General features: G+C 38.4%; 1 protein-coding gene across 7 annotated transcripts in view; it reads left to right on the plus strand.

The window, feature by feature from the left end:
• LOC148673703 (protein unc-13 homolog B-like) overlaps window positions 1–18,037 on the plus strand; it is a 256,318-nt gene that overhangs the window by 152,278 nt on the left and 86,003 nt on the right. For 2 of the 7 annotated variants that reach the window (XM_088630484.1, XM_088630486.1), the window contains exon 1: window positions 11,582–12,146. The exons of 4 other annotated variants lie outside the window; for them this stretch is intronic. The gene's annotated coding sequence lies outside the window, so the exon portion shown is untranslated. Of the gene's footprint in view, window positions 1–11,581; window positions 12,147–18,037 lie in introns of those variants that run through there. One more of the 7 variants, XM_088630485.1, reaches the window with a different exon arrangement.

Consider the following 18,037-nt stretch of genomic DNA (forward strand, 5'->3'; position numbering starts at 1 on the left):
TGTGGGGAAAACATATTTGCCCACTGATGAAATACACAAGGATGCAAACACAATATCAGAAATTCAGTAGTAGAAGGAATTTTAAACATTAAAAGTCACCTATTAGTTGTTCTTTGAGATTGGCAGTCAGAGACGTAAAGACTGAATGTGAATTAAGAAGTTAAAGTTTATAAAAGAGAAGAAACACAGCATGGAGCCTTCTTCAGGTGTGGCTCCATAGCCAAAACATTGTGTTTCTTCTCTTTTCAGCAGGGAATAAACCTTTGCTTGTTCCTTTGCATGCTGACGCAGCTCCCTGCTTGAAGACTGAACGTGGTTCAGTTCCCTCAGTCAAGGAAGTGGTGCCTTCTGACAGGCAAACAGAGTGTAATTGGCTGCTTATGTGATCTCTCAGTGCTCTCTGGCCCCTCTCCGGGACCAGGATGCACAGTGCTGCTGGGTTTCTACAGGTCACCTGAACCGAGAGGATGTAATTCAGCATCAAAGTTCTGAAGGAGTCATGTGTGCTCAGTGGTTAGACACCTTCTTTTTTCTCGTTCTGTTAATGTATTAAACATAACAATGCACTTTGAGATATTTATGTATTCAAAAGCCCTAGACTTTTGTTTGTAAGTAATTGGCAGTATATCCTGAAACATGCTTAAGAAGAATAGAATTGTTTTTCTTTTGTGTTTAGGCTTAGATTATTCATAGCAAGCTGAGCTATAATGACAAGGCATTACTGTATGTCATTCAGTCCAATACAAATTTGACAAACCTACATAACAAATGCAAATTCATTAATGCATTTCCAACAGGGAGAGCAGAAGCCTAGTTGAAATTTGAGACTTGTTATAGTACTAATGTGACCTCATCATTCTTCCTTGTAAGATAACCTTAAGCCCGTAACATAGAGGGAAAAGCTGGTTAATGCAAACGAAGACATGGTTTTTGTTCAGAAGGTAGCATTGAAAAGCTGTGCATTGGTAAGGAGATGAAGTTTCTCATTAATAACATGGATCTCTCCAGTCTGACTTTTATCCAGTATTTGAAGAAGAGAAGACAAATCATCAAATCATTCTCATTCTCCTGCTTTGCAGTCATTGGGGTGTTTCTGAAAGCGGCAGTTAGTCATCCTAGAGCTTTACTTACTATTCCCTTGCTCTCTAGGCAGTTCAGGACTGTTTTCGATGCAGATTAAGCTGTTCTTGTGCCAAAATGAAATCAGGTGCTTTTCCATGTAGATTGGCCTGACATCTTCAGTACAGTACAAGGTGAGGTTATATTTGTCGGGGTAAAAAAGTGACAGAATAAGAGCAAAAATCTAAGCTGAGAGCTATCTGATTTGAAATTGTGACCTGAAAAAAAATGGTAATATATAATGTTCTAAAAATACTCTTTTGAGTCCCCACATGAAAAAGAAGGAGGCTACTATCCTGCGGTCCTTTTTGTATTAATGTAAATTTCCTAGTCTACGTTAAAAAAAAAATGAATACAAATGAGCCCATTTGGATTTCGATGAACAAATGTACATTAAGTGAACACATTTAACATCAATCTGTTCTGCTAAGCCTTGTATTCTGTGCATTGCATTCCTTGTTTCACAGGAGCGAGATGTGAACTTAAATGCAAGTCTCTCAATCAACCTCCTTCCTGTTTTTTAATTATAATAATTCCTTACATTTACATAGCACCTTTCAGAACACTTTGTTCAAAGTGCTTTACAGGTAATGGGGACTCCCCTCCACCACCAATGTGCAGCCCCACCTGGATGACGTGATACCAGCCAAAATGCACCAGTACACTCTCCACACATCAGCTATCAGTGGGGAGGAGAACAGAGTGATGAAGCCAATTCATAGAGGAGGATTATTAGGAGGCCATGATTGGTAAAGGCCAAAGGGAAATTTGGCCAGGACGCCAGGGTCACACCCCTACTTTTTTTGAGAAATGCCCTGGGATTTTTAATGACCATAGTATAACGTCTCATCCGAAGGACAGCACCTTTTTACAGTATGGTGTTCCCCATCGTTATACTGGGTCTTTAGGACCCACACAGAACTGAGTGAGCATCCCCTACTGGGCCCTTTAATACCTGTAATACCCTCTAATACCTCTTCCGGCAGCAACCAGCTTTCCCAGGTGGTCTCCCATCAAACTGCCCAGGTACTGGTCAGGCTCACACCTGCTTGGTTTCAGTGGGTTGCCAGTTGTGTTGCAGGGTGATATGGCTGCTGGGGTGCATATTCCAGAGTCCAGGCTTGTGCAGTCTGTCCTCATAAAATTCCCCCCTTAATTGCCCGAGATTGGGGAAATTGTCAAACATCTCTTAGTGTGCTACTGCTTACAGGGGCACCGAGAAGGGTGCAACATTTCAGCACTTGCATACAGCAAGTAAAATTAAGATCACAATGTTGTCCCACTATGTTTCTCACCTGCATAATGGATCATTTTAAAAGCCTTTTGCCTTAAAAGCCCTAATCAGGAGCAATGAAAAGATATCACACTCATCCCGACTTGCTCAGTTTGGTGAGGCCTTGATCTACAGCCCTGCTCATTAAGTTACGATTTGCTTGCTGCAGTCTAAATCATTCACATACTTTATTACCTTTTTACACTTGGCAATGATTCTGCAAGAGAAAGCCACCTGCAACTGGCTGTGCTCTGGGAAACAGAATTTTGAAAACCAGGTTCTGACCCCTCGAGTACTTACAGTACCAGATTCTCACATCTGCCAACATGTTTGAAGGACCATCTGTAGATTACGTTTTTTTTAATGTTGCTCAAGGTCATTTAGCTTTATGGAAAACAAAGATCTCAATAATTTTCAAGAGTAATTAGTGGTTATCAGAAGAACAACTATACTATCCATTATAAACATACTTTAAAATCATGCAAACATAGGAATTCAGATACAGCAGAGTTTACATATGGAAGGAAACAGTGTGACATTAGAATGCAGTACTGTCTATGAAGTGTCACACAGCTATATCAACATTGCTAATTGTAATTTGCAATCGGTAGTTGTGAAATAGGGCAGATTTTACAATGCAGAAGTGCAGCCCGCATATTATGATTGAGGAGGTTCCTGAAAGTTTTGCAGGAGTGCGTTATCCTAATTTATTTGTGTTATCACAAAGGGAACAGAGGACAAAGTAGTGGAAGTTAATGTTGGCACAGGGGTAAAGACTACAAAAGAGAGTGTAGCTCCTCTGCTCTTTAAAGAGCCTGGATGCTCCCTCCTTGATTGTGCCAAATTTCTAATGCAGGTTAGTTTCCTAATCAAGTTCTGGAATGGCTTATCAGGTCTGCACTGTCATGGGAGTGAAGCGCACAGTTATACAAAAGGCTCCAGTGTTGAGAGTCAGTGTAGACGTGGTTTTGTTGCTTATCTTTACCACCACTGCTGCTCATTTGGAAGTCCAGTATCCAGTTGTAGATGGAGCTTGAACACAGGACCAGCTTGAATGGCACAGTAGTGTGGAAGGCAGAGCTGTAATCAATAAATAGCGTCCTGCCATACAGTAGGTGTCCTGCTTGTTAAGGTGTTCACAGACACTGTGTAGAGCTTGAGAGGTGGCATCATCCACTAACCTGTTAGTTTGATTTGTGAGTGGAGTGGGTTTATGCAGACTAGAATAGTGCAACTAATTTCTGTCATTACTAGCCTCAGGCATGTTGGCTTGGATTTCTTGGGCAGCGGTACTATAGTGGTTTTCTGGAAGCACAGTGGTACGAGAAACAGGGACAGTGAGGAGCTGAAAATGACTGTGAATACAAGAGTTGATTGATCTGTGAAGATTTTCAGGATAAGGGGTGAAACACCATGAAACACCGGGCCAGCTGAAGTGAGAGAAGAAAATGTATCACAAGTCAGTTCAGTGGGAAGAAAGTCCTGTTTAATCCATCAAGGCTCCCAGAGGGGGGAGGGGGGGGGCTTCAGGTGAACCTGTGTACAAGCTAAGAGGACTTTAAAAATTAACACTATAGTAGAATGTTATCCAACGCATCCCAACCACGGGGAAATAAAGATCTGTATTGAAACTGGTAATGCCTGGGATGTTGTAATGAAGGCGGATTCTCCAGGAGTCATACTGAGTTGCGTTGATACGATTGGTGTGACACAGGACCAGTTTATTTAAAAAAACAAACGATGATTACATCACAGGCAACGCAGCCCCCACACTGTAGAGATCCAGGACAAATGGGAGGTGAGCTCACCAGCGGGGTTGGAAGCCCCGAATGCCTGCAGGGGGCGCTGTTTGACTGAGAGCTCAGAGTGCCCCTCGCCAACTAATCCCACTAACCATCAGTCATCAGTGTTCCGCCAGTTGGGGAATTCCCAGTTGCAGTTGGCCTGAGACATGACCCAGGCTCGAACCCATGATCAGGGAGCTCAGACTGCCCCTGGATGAGCCACTCTGGAGGCCTTAGACCAGTTCAGTTTTACATTATGACGAATATAAGAACTTATCATCTTACCTCCCTTAATAACTGCTTTTCAGCACCCCCCTCGTACTTGAGTCATCTACACAAATAACCCTCTTGACCCACTGTTCTGCCTGAATGGTGCTAATTATCATCTTAGTGGGGTTTGCACCCTGCTAAGTAGGACCAGTAGTCACTAAAAATACATATTGTGCCTATAGTGTCAAAACTGAAACCAAATGATTAATCTTAAGGATATCAAAAGTACATTTTATTGTAATCATAGAACAACATCCTCTTTAGTTATTTCTTTTTTTTTAATTACTGAAGCAATTGTTCTGGTGCCAAATGAGCCTTTGTTTATATGTATTTAAAACCGGGAGATATGAGCTTTCAAGTTTAGATGCAATTTATTTCTGTAGCAGGAACCAAGGCCCCTCTCATTTGATTATGTTGTAGGAAATATTTAATTCTTGTTAGTCCATTTCTGATCTGCTTGACAGTGTATTGTCTCCTAGTGTTTCCCATTTGTTTTTATTAAAAGACTGAGATCCTATAAAGGCTGCAATCAAAACATGACTTTTGAAGAAGGTCTTGAAAAGCAACAACAGTCTGTATTCAAAGGATAAGGGGCAGAGTTTGTAATTGGTAGTGTCAGCAGACAGGTTAACATTAACTTTCAACATTTTTTTAACATTTAAATATGCTTGAGAGGTAAAGAGGGAAATGTTCATGATTGAGGATTCTGTGCTGTCGCGTTTAATTAAGCATTAGCTTCGTTGGTAAATCTTACCTGATTAAAGATTCAATTTCTGTATTACTTTCCTTATGTTAAAAATAATCCGACATTCATACAGTATAGTAAGAAACATCTGGTTGAAAATCACGATTCCCAGAGAAATGTAACAAAACATAACATGCTGTGATCTTTTCTTCAGTGTAATTTCCTACTTTGCTGTCGCATGAGTTATGTGTATACATTAGAGTATAAGTCTATTGTAAATCTACTAAAATTACTTCTGGCGTTTTTCCAACAATCGCATCCTTCCCATGATTTTGACTCCGTATTTTTATTTTTTTTATTTCTCATTTTATCTAGAAGATATGATGTGTCAACAGAGACACCTAAATCGTTTTCCTGAGTAGCCCCCTCGAACTCAGTATTCCCTGTTTTGTATTAATAGTTTTCACGAAGCAAAACCCACTTGAAAACTGACCAATTTCCTCCAAGTCTACAGTTTACGTTAAACCAAAAGGGGAGGTGGGGTGGGTGTCAGGATTCTGTCTCAGAAGTTAAGAGAAATTTTTATTTAATTCGCATGGGAGCGAAATACACAGAGATGCTTGGTGTATTTTTCTCAAAGTAATTAAATTAGAGCAGTCCTTAAATATTTTTATGTTACAGTATATCTGTCACGCTTCCCTGTGCTTACAAGATTGGCAGTGTTCCAAAATCATGAACATCTTCCTACTTCTCTATTTGCTAAAGATATCTTCTATTTATACAATTGGCTACTTAGGTTTGTACCATGTATTCCTGTATAGTATAGAATTATATATTAGCCCATGTGTCCAGCATTCTTTCAAACCAAACTAGTTCTGAATGTCCACATAAAATATTGCATCTTCTGCTGGAAAAGTGTGTACAAAGTTCACAGAGAACCTCTCAACAAGTGTTTTCTGCAGTTTTATAGAAGCAACTTAATGCGGTCAGGAGGGGGAGCATTCTTGCTGTGTAAATGTACATTGAGAGAATACCTCTCACTGTCTTTATCTACAATGCATCTTCTCAGTATTTTTCAGAGGAGAGTATGCAGACTGAAATGCCAAAATGCATTCTCTGACTGTTCTATTTGACTGGAACTGCTCATGAACCTGATCTACAAGTGGGATTCATTTATTGAGCTTATAAATTTGAATGTGGCCCCAGGAAAATACTATGACACTGATGACAACTTATCACTATTCCAATAGGCACATTATGTCAATGTTTGCTGAGACTTTTCAACCATATTCTTGTAATGGAATTGGGAGGCCACTTTTTTATATACTGTATATGCTTTACTGTATATGAAACTCTTAAAAAAGAGTTTCAGGCGCATTATCTTTACTTCTGCAAATGCACATTTCATTTCTTAAGTTTAGAATTAGTTGAAGTGTTTGTCAGGCAAGATTTGTGGTGTTAGTTGCTTGGCAGATGCAAGCAGTACCATCTGGACAATGTGCCAGTGACATCCAGCTGTTGCCTGCACTTTGGTTTAAGTTTGAGAAATCTCTTAACAATGGCGTCCTGAAACATGTGCTCGGTCACTGTGTTCTCGTCCTTGAATTTCAAATTTTGAATGCAAAAAGGGATTATCAAGCCATGCTCTTAGCCAAGGAACCCAAACCCTGGAAGGTGGATCTAAAGTACAAGCAAATTGGTTTTCCAGTGAGCTGTACGACCCCATCATTTTGATCGTGTGTATGTTTGGGAGGGGGCTGCTCCTGTGATGGTAATTACACAGCTATTTGAGGCTCCTTCCTCTCCACCAGGAAAGTGAAGGCAGATTATGGTTCCAATTGACAGCTTAATTGTGCACTTTCGTGTTCCCTTTCTTGCCTTGTTCTTGCTTGCCAGTGTTTCTGTTTCATTTGTCTTTTCCCACTCCCCTATAACAGTAACCGTTGTACTTTGTGTTTGTGTGTGCAAAACCTGTTTCTTCTGTGAGGTCAGTTTGTTCTTTTTTAAATTGTTAAGGTTTGACGTTTTCAGCTGTTATTTACATGTTCGGCTGACTGTTCTTTAGCTAGAATGTCCATGTATCTAAGTGTGAAGAAAAGAGAAATACTTTTTATTTTCTACCAGTGTAACGTAGCCACTGATCATTTGGTTATTAAAGGAAAAGCAAAGAAAAGAGGCAAGAATCACGAGGCTTGTTTTCCACTGCAGGAGAAAAATGGTCCTATTGTCACCTGATTGTAAATTCTTGTTTTCTCTCATCTACTCTCGGTTGAAACAACCTTTTTGTAAAGGTCAAGCACACTTTTCTGTGTCAAAATGCTCCAGTGGAAGCTAATTAGGACTAATTACAGCTAATGAGTGTTAACATCTTAAACTGAGGAAACAGAAGTGGAGCAATATTATTATCACCATTTTGTTTCTTCTGTATCCTACTTTAGGGTGGAAATAAACAGCAAGTAAAAGTAGCAGTGTGGAAGTGAGTGAGTACTGCAGTGCCAAAACTTAGCTTAGTGTTGTTGAAGGTGGGGCATGCTTATCAGAAAGTGGACAAGAAAACCTTTTGGATGGTATCTTAGTCAAGTACAGTTAATCTCTTCCTGGGACCTTCACTAGTGAATTAAAAGAGAAAGCAATTTAAAACTGAAAACAAGGGGCTTTTATAAAAGAAGCCTGAGGGAGCCTAAAATTTGCTTACTCCAACACATTGTCAAAGCTGATACACTGTCTTTTTTCATGAAATTTCCTTGGATTGCTTAGTTAGTGGAAGCCAAATGAGCTAAATGGGCTAAAGTCCTTTTTTGCCACCTTCCTTATATACTCAGTACTTCCTCCATATAGTGCATTAAGTGCTATATTTCTGTGTCAGCATCATAAGCAGTACATTGTTTAGGAAAAGGAGGTATCACTAACTGTATTATGCTGAATGTTTTGGCAGTACTTCAATCTGATTTCTGATCCCTGTTTTCTTTGCAATAACTGAAATAAATAAAAAAGTTCCATCCCTGATTCGTTTCTTACAGCAGGATGGATAAGCCATGATGTTAAACTGTTATATTAAGGTTGTAGAAAACAAATATATAATGAGTAGGCAGAGGAAGGACTCATCCTAGCGAGCTTCACTGCTAAAGCCAAATAACATCAGTATTCTTTACTCTCTGAATTTCTTTGAATTTCTTTTTTGTTTTCTCTGGGGTAGTGACCAGCTCTGAGGTGGTTATAGAGAGGGACTCTTGGGAGTTTCACAGAGACTCTGAAATGTAAAAAATGCAGCTTTTATTAAGCTACTGTTGTCAACAGTATTTTTTCTACTACAGTTATTCATGCTTGATGTCTATAAATTCCATCCAGTACAGGGTTAGAGGGAAGCCAGGGCCTGTCTTGGCAAGCAATAGGTGCAAGGCAGGATACGCCCTGGACGGGACGCCAGTCCATCACAGAGCAGATACAGATTTAAACACGCACACAATCACACCATGCCCAGTTTTCTCAGAAGCCAATTAAAGGGCAACTGCTGTGCTTTACATTTTAGGGTTAGAAAGAGTAGATATTGATGAGTGCATTTCAAACCACGATACAAATGTGTAAAACCTCTAATTTACACACAAAATAGACAATTTCCAGGTTCAAATTTCTGCAGAGAATGAGGCAACCAAACTTCCGGTGGGGTGAAGTGACCCTATTACAGTACATTGTAATCAGGCAGGCTTGTGAATACATCTCTTTCAGTACAATAGAAATAATACTCTCGACTTTGACACAGTTTTGCTAATAATTACAATTTACTTGTTAACTCTGCATCCAGATCACGATGGAACATTTCTGCGGTGAAATGCCTGCTGCACAACCTGTGCTTATTCGCTGTACTTATCGCATTACATTAGTCAGTACAGTGACTAGTGAGCAGGAAGGGCCATTTCACACTGCAGGTCATGGAAGCTCCCTCTCTTGTCTGTGGCAAGACCAGGGCTTTCCACACTGATGGAGCTAATGGAGAGAGGAGTGTGAAGGGCCCCAAGATAAGAGTGTCAGGAAAGGGAGTCATTGGCAGTTTAGGAAGGCACTTAGCACACTAACAACAGTAGAGTGTGAAAAAATCTAAGGGATAAGAAGGAATGACGCTTTCTAAATGGTCAAGTCAATATTTGCGTTTTTCCACTTTGCACTACTGCAATCCAATAATACTGTATGTGAGTAGTGCTTTTTGTGCACACACTCCACCTAAAAGCAACAAAGCGCTCTTTACTAATAATAAGTGAAAGGGCACAGCCTAAGACCATAAAGCAATGAATAAGGCTGTCTACTTTAATAGAAATGCATCTAACGCTGTTATTCAGCTTTTTAACACAGTTGCAATTTATCATTTCAATGTGTTTTGTTGTTCCCTATTTTTCAGCATGGTCCAAGGGCTCTAGGCTTGTTTAGCTCGTAGCTCTCAGCCTGTTCGACAGGGGTTTGAATTTGTTGTGGCAGGCACCAGGTCAAATGCAATATACAAGCACCAAGCAATAGCAAAGGTTCTATCTGTTCACTGTGTGTTAGCTTCAGTGTTTGCTCTGGAAGTCTGCACACAAATAGCTGGTTTTCCCTTTACCAACTATTTCACTAGATGTGACAAGCCTTGAAATATGATCTTACTGTGCTGTGGATATCCCTCATTTTTTAATGTATAGTATATTGTACTGTACTTTTTTGGATTTCATTCCAAACATTTATTTCCGCATAAAAAACCTAAATCAGAATCTATTGGACTCAAAATAAGTGAATCTTTCAGCGTCACGTTTCAGTATGTTATTCTATTTTACTGAATCTGAAGTGCTCTCAGACTATCATATACATTTGATTAACGTTCTGTAATTTGCAACAGTTCCGCCACAAGCTGCTTAGCATAAAAAACATTTCAATCGTTATGAACAGAATCTGATTGATATACTGTACTGACTGATGGATCAAAGGCTCCCAAAATTCTAGCTTTTTGGAGATATCCACCTGTTCTTTTCATTCCTTTAGGATATAAACTAGAATGAATATCAGTCACATAGGGATTTACAGTGTATAAATATTACCATATTAATATATTTACTTTGCAGTAATTAGGGCATATTCTTTTATTCTGATATATTTCTGTACAGTATATCTTCCTCTAACATCTTTGCCACTTACAGTATCAGTTCTCAGAAGCTTGGCTCTGGTCAGTACTGGAATGGCAAGTCTCTATGGAAAATGAAGTTGCTGATATAAGTGTTGTTGGTGGATCAGTAGGTGGAGCTCTTCCCTCTGGTCCAGAAACTTCAAATAGATTCACCACATGTGGTGACCAGAGACACTGTGCCGTCAGAGGTGCTGTTTTTGATGATGAGATGCCAAACCAAGATCCTTACTGTGTAAGATGTGTAACTCTGGTGTCAACACTTAAGAGCACTAAAGTAATAAGTTTCTCTTGATGTTCAATATAATTGCGAGGAAGTATTAGTATTGTTATACTGCAGAAGCTATGTGACAAAGTTGAATATGAGTGATCTTAACAGCAAAAAAATATTCTTTTACAAAGTGTGCAATTATTGCCACTATCTCCCTTGACTAGCATATTTTATTTCCTATATTCGGAATGCATTGCAGATTAATCTTGTCTCTGCTTTCTTCTCTTCTTTTTCTTAATGCACACACTAACAGTATTTCAAGGCCTCAGGTTTTCAGAATGCTTTGATATATAGTATTACGGCTTTGAAAATTCTAATGTGCTTTTTTCTGGCTTTAGAAAAATCTCTGATTTCTTCATGTAATACAAGTGTTTTCAATTTTTCAAAATGCAGTGCACTTGTGGCATTTCAGGTTTTATTTCCGAGAGGTTTTAATCATGTATATTAAAATCCCTCAGGGCATGCTATATTTTAATAGCAAGTAATCTATGAATGCAAGATTCATTAGTGAACCAATCCTTGGTTCTTTGGCTGTTATCACATACAGTATGATTTAAATCCTTAATCTGGAATCAGGTACTTTTAATTTTTCTTTGCATTCTCTTGTGAGTAGTATTAAACTCTGTTTCTGGTTTGAAACTATAGTACAGTGAGAGTTGTTAAAGATTGGCGACAGAATCATGGCCCTACATTCTGTAATTATCGTATACCGTATATATCTTCTTTGATTTATGTGAAAGTGATATTGAATCTGATATTTTGCCCTTGTGAGGTTGTTGTTTTCTATGCCTTTGTATTTTATTTCTGCATAAAAACTGTAAATCACACGTAACCTTCCTTTTAAGAGGAATTCAGAAAGTCACACCTGATGCGAAGGCACAGCATACAGTACTTTCCAGCAGGGTAGAGGGCTGGCATGTTGCAAGTCTGCATGCACGTGCCTGCTTGGGTCTGGATTTGCATGTGTGGTAGTGAGAGCTTGGAGGGATTGCGCTGTCGTGTGGGAGTCAGTACTGTACATGCCTGTGTGCCTGCATGCATTCGGAGTGTGTGTGCGTATGTGTGAAAGGAGAGCTGAGCACCGTATAAGAGAGGCTTTCAGTCACAGAGCTGCACAGGGTGGGCTGGGGAAAGGGATGTGAGGCTATGAGCTGCTGTTTGACAGTTCAGCTCTGCTTCATGGAACAAGACAAACCTGGTTGATCTTCAGAGAGAAAAAGACGTTCACTGTTGGTCTGTTATTCGCAGTTTCTTTCAGCCAAGGCAGACTCCTCTGTGTGGCACGTGCCTGTCTGGGCAGAGGGTCACTCTGTCTCAACTGGCATTTACCATCACACTGATGCTGATCACACAGCTGCCCTGGTTGAGAACAAACCCTGGAACTGTTTACTGGAAGGTTATTTTCGGTGGAAAATGGGCTGACGTGTTATTGAAGATGTAATGGTTTTAAAATTATTTGAGCATTTTTCGTTCTGATTTCTTGTTTTGGCATTTACACTGGAGGATGTACTTCTGCTGATAATTTTTTAAATTGCTTTGTGTAGGCGCAATTACTTAGTAACTTCTCTTGTGATTGTTGTGGGTTTGTCATCCATGAGGTAAGTTTTTTTTTGTTTTCATCAATGATTTTACTGAAGATAAAGCGCATCAATACAGCTCAATGCATTTCACTCAAAGTAAAATATACCAAAAGGCATTAAAAGTGCAAAAACGTCTACTGGTTTCTATAATCATTTCTTGCATTTTTACTGCCTCTAGCTGTATATTTAAATAAGACCTGAATAATGCTCAGTGATTAGCTGGAACTTTTTAGCAAAACTGTTTTTCCTTTCCTCCTCAAACTGATATTCTCTCGCTCCCCCTGTAGAGAAAAAAAGTGCATTCGAATGGTGTGAGACAGTTCAGGGGAACTGTTAAATATGAAACTACCAGCCTAAATCTCTAGAGGTTTAGAACCCCCCTCTAATCGGTCGTTATTATTTTTCTATGTATTATTATGTCGAAAGTGTTTTCAAATATGTTTTCCTTTTGTGTGCTTTGTACTTAATGTTCTCCTGCCTTGAAATGTACAGTTAATTTTATAACCAGTACGGTTCTTCATTAGTCATGTTGTGGAACAACAAGGAGTTCCTTTCTTGTACTCTGTTGTCAGAACAAACATTAAATTAGTACTGTACATCATACAAGATTCCTTTAAAAAAACACCTGCTTTGACACGTCTATTGCACAACACTTCATGTTTAAGGACATGCTCTTTAAGGTTATCGTGCCAGATGCAATAAGGTCTCCTTTTCGTTTTGGTTGGTAAGATTATGTCTTTAATTTTAATATGTAACATACTGTTTACATATTGCAATACTGCAATACCTGCTTTAAATGTTATATAAATTGTGGATTAATGGTGCAATTTATATATAATGCATTTAACGATTAATGCAAAAGGTACACATTTCTCTCATGAAAATTCTAAATGAAAATGCATGTCTGCATTGTGAATTGACCGCTCCATTATCTATACTTGAAGTTCTTGCTAACTGGAGCAATAAAATGTTAAGCTGGAGTTTTTAGACAACAGACTAAAGGAAGTGCTGTAATTTACTGCTCTGTTGAAGTCTTTGTGTTTACTGCCTGGCCTGATTATTGTAGACTTATCAGATGTCTTTCTTTTCTCTAGAAGCAGCATGACAAACTGCTGAGTCCACCTGCCATCCATTTTTAATAGGATATTGGTTAGCGAAGAATCGTGCAAAATCTGCTTCATTTCATCACCTGCTTCAGATCAGTTATAGCAAGCTGGAGCTTTGCAAGTGCAGAGACTCATTAAAACACTCTCATAGAAATACTCTCAGTCAAAGGAACTTTTTGGTCAAGCATGACCTGAAATCCAAGTGCCATTTTAACCAGAATGCCTATTAGCAAAATTAATAAGAATTGAAAAGATTTTCTTAAGAGAATTAAAATCAGTGTTACCTGTCCAGCCTATTCAAACAGAGTGCACATAAGCAGTGCTACTAACTGTCTCTTCATTTAGCTATTTTAAACCAGATTTTGAAATGTTACAGTTCCCTGTAGAAAAAAAACGAAAGCAACATCTTCCAGTTGTAGAGTTGGAGAGAGAGAGATGTCTGTGTTCTCCTGAGACTTTTTATGAGAGAAGAGAAAGTTGGATAATGCAAGGGAAACAATCTTAACATGTACAGTTTGTGAAAGATTCACTCATGTCCTTAATGCTGAAAATGGAGGTTTCCTGGCTTTCAAGAGCATTTTAAGACAGTTCTCGAACTCTGAATTTACGGCATTATAGGAGTTTGATTCACATTGCTCAGAACCACACAGCTTAACAATAATCCATTTGAATACAAAAACACTTCTGTAACTCCAGGGAATCATATTCCTTGTTTACAGTGCTATTTTTAGAGATCTGAACAAATTCTGTTCAGATACTACTGTACTGTTATACCACCAAATCCAAAATGACCGATAAACAGGTGCTGCATTAAATTATAATTTTCAAGAAGCGTGCATTTACCCTGAGGAAAACTGTAATCGTATAAACTATCCCAGTAGGCTTCTGTAGTGTTGCTTTTCTGAGAAAGCCAAGACTTGAGTACCTCACAGAAACTGCTGGAAGGCTTGCACTGTTTATGTGCTTGAAACAATGATCAGATAAGATCCTTTAGGTTCTCTTAGGGTTAATTAATTTGATGAATAATTTGATTTTAATGTTTTAAATGAACTCCTATTACTGTGGCAATGAAGATGATGGGGCTCACAACATTCTACTAGATCTGTGGTTAGCATTCTAATAATGCCATAAAAGACAACCATGAGGATTTATTTTCTGTAATACTGTAATAAAACAACAGTATTGTCAGCAAACATCTGTGTTTGTAGCAGACCTGTCTTTAATTAGTTTTAAACAAGCATAGCTGTTATGTAATTATTTTTTCTGATTAAAGGAAGTGCTACAGTTTTCTTACACTTGATACAGTAAATGAGAAACAACCAAGCAAGCTGTGGGATTAAAAGAATAATGGGAAGTAAAGACGGCTTGAATAACAGTAACATATTCTGTGTATTTTGGTGGACCTAGGCTGAGATCACTCTAATATTAGAAGAGAACTACAGGATGGGGTTAAGATGTCAGTTTTGCTAGCTATTTCTGAATGAGAAATGTTGGTTCATTGTCGTGCTGCTTGTAAGCAGGGTGGCCATTTGAAGAAGAACCTTCCCTGCCTTTCCCCAACCCAGCAGCCATATGTTAAAAAAGTTTAAGAGAAAGGAAGAGTGAGCTCTGTAAATAGAGACCCCATCTTCATCAAGTACTTTTGGAAGTGGAACATACATTGCAGCAGGAGACTGTCTCCATACGAGAACAGTTGCTGTTGGTAAGGGTCTCTGATGACAAGGTCTAATACATTATGGGATTGATAGTGTTTTATTATCACTTGATTAAGAGGTGGATTAAATTGACAAAGCTGCAGATGGACAGTGTGTTTTGAGACAGCTTTGGGTTTAATTTATGAACAGATTTAAAATATTTTTACACTGTCCCTAAGGGTATTGCCACCTAATTTGTCAGAAATTGCTTAGGTTCCTAGGAATCTAAATGTATTAATGACAGTTTAAGTAGGAAAAGTAGAGATGCTTGAACTGGGAGGAAATTGATGCTCCAAACAATGGCAGGTGTTCCTGTCACTGTAAGTACAAGTGATGATGAAGTAAGTGTTTATATCGATGGTTGAAAAAGAAATGAGATCTCATTAATTCTCTTTTCCTCTTTTTAATCCATCCATCAGCAGCAGAAAGTTTAGAGGCTGCTTTAGGATTGTGTACAGTGTTTTTCATGCAGTATCATTTTTTACTGTGCCCTCAATGTTTTTGGTGACTGCCTTTCAAATTCACTTGATATTCAAACATCCTAAAAGAACAGTTTCATTTTTATTTCTCTCCTTCTGTGATGTTTGGAATAAAAGAAGAAATTGAGCATTGATGTTTTTTATCAAACACACACACCTCTTAATGACATACTTGATCACATAGTCAATGGTTGCCATAGCATGAACTAGGGGCAGAAATCATGATAGAAAGAGTGCAGAGGCAAGAGGAGACCCAGGTGAACAGCTGTGGTTAAGAGCAGAGGGAGTCTGCAGCGTGACCTTGTGTTGCTGAATCATTGAAAAGATGCTTGAGCACTCTTGGCCTTCACTCTGAGCTGTTGGTATGGATACATTATTGTCAGGGCAGGAGTTCAAATGGGGAAAAGCCCTATGAGATGCAAAATGTCTTAAGTTTGTTGCTTTATGTGTGATGTAGAATATTGCCTTGTACTTATTACACATGAAGTCCAAGTGAAAAGCTGTGCTGGTGTGAGCAATCTACTTTTGGCATTCTTTGTGCTTTTCAGTGTGGAATTAACCTTTACATCTTCCAGTATCTAATTGCCTTAAGAAAATGTTAAATCTCAATGTGACTGCTCTGATGGAGTGAAACAAGAGCAAGATCCATAAGCCAAAAAATGATGTAATGACATTTTGGACAATTTTTTATTGGTACTTGTGCAAAGCAGGAATAAGTGGGGAAAACAGTCAATTTTTTATGTTATAAAAAAAGTCCATACATTAGAATTGAAATACCTGGGAAGAAAAGATTAATACCATATTTATCATGTCTGAATATTCTCCTGAAAATGTAAATCTTCAGTTTCTGCCCCCATTCCAGCCACTAGAAAAAATCAAGGAAGTATAAATATGATAGACGTGCATAGAGTATGTATATATACAGTACAGTATATAATCCAGTTTAACAGGTTAAAGAGCCTTCGATTTATATACAGTAATTGCAACACTTTCTAATAGAAATTGTGGAACCAGTTTGACAATTTCAAAATTAATACATACTGTAGTCATACATATTTAATGCTGATTTTGATTTTATGTGCACAAAATATTGTTTTTTGTTGCCCTGTTGTGTTGTGTATATGATTAGATATGACTAGTCATAAGTGAAACTGCTTACGAAAACCAGTTGCCTGCATCCCTGCTTGGTGCTTTTGTTTATTAAGCAGTCTCGGTCCTGAAATAGTACTTATTTTATTTAGCCGTGCACAAAGACTGTCACCTTAACATACTGTACTAAAAAAGTTCTTAATGACTGATTCTGAAAGCCTCTTATGTTGTGTTATGTGTAATTAATGACCTCTCCATGTCATGTAGTTAAGTTTTATGAGGCTAGAATCAATACATTTTATTTACTTTTGAAATATTATTTATTACATTTTATTGTTTCAGTGACTATGGCAAATGCACGCTAGACTATATTTTCTGGAATTTGTAGCTTTTTCAAGAAATGTAGTTTATCCTAAGAAAAGTGTATTGTCTGCCTTTGTCTTTCTCGTCTTAAGTGTGGTATCAGTTCCAACATTTAATGAAGTCATTAGGTCAGTGAGTTACGGTAATTTATATGGTGAATCATCAGAGTTTCCAGCACACCTCCAACACAACATAAAACACAGACAGGAAAAAACTGACGACAAGAAGCAGAGAGAAGGAGCACTATCACCATCCTCTATCTCAGAGCTTGTGACATGCAAGAGGAACTTATTCTGATCTTAATCAATCTGAACACCATTAACCTGTTATCCTTTTTAATTTGAGAAAGTCTGATTTTCCATATAGGGGACTCCCCAGGCTAAACACGTTCTCTCCTAGTTGGTGATTTTTAGAATAGGGAGCTAGATTCCAAATTACTTTGGTGCATGTTTGGTAGCAGGAAGGGCAAATTTATTCCTGTGTTGTATTCTTTTATGAGGATCCAAGGTGTTTGTTCTTTTCTTGACCTGTTAATAATAACACGGGGTTTCTTGAACTGTAGGACATAGGCCTCTGAAACGTACTGATCAGTACAGTATATACAGTATGTGTTTTTGTTTAATGTTGTGTAATTGTTGTATAGATTATATGATGGTGTTATTGTTTTGTGAATTAATACTTGTCTGTCCAGGTTTTGACCGATTTGACTTTGATTTATAACTCTGTGCAGGAGAATAGAAGGAACTCATGCCACTTCTCATGTACCTCATATTTTATGTATTCCTTTAGAATTTTTTTAATTTTATTATTTTAATGTGGTTTGTGACAATCATTTAAAAATGCAGGGAACTTCAGTAACAGAGGTGCCAGTGTTTGGAGTTCACTCCCACCTTCTAGTGGCCTGATCTAATAAGTGAGGCGAACAGTAGCGTGTGGTGGAGGAAGACCATCACCTTGTTCGTAACCTGTCCTGCCCCCTCGGCTTTAATCATTAGTGCTGATGGGTTATATTGAGCTCAACGCAGGCTGTTAGGGAGCTGGGGGACTGTCTGTGAATCATAAACAGGCAATCAAGCTTTCAGCTATGAGATGTGAGGCCTTGATTCTCATTAAAGAGCATTCAAGTGAGGGCTGAAAAATCCACATTGGTTCAGTGTGTGATTGTGTGATATATTTTA

Source organism: Lepisosteus platostomus, chromosome 4, assembly GCF_059453375.1.
Source record: "Lepisosteus platostomus isolate fLepPlt1 chromosome 4, fLepPlt1.hap1, whole genome shotgun sequence".
Classification (NCBI taxonomy): domain Eukaryota; kingdom Metazoa; phylum Chordata; class Actinopteri; order Semionotiformes; family Lepisosteidae; genus Lepisosteus; species Lepisosteus platostomus.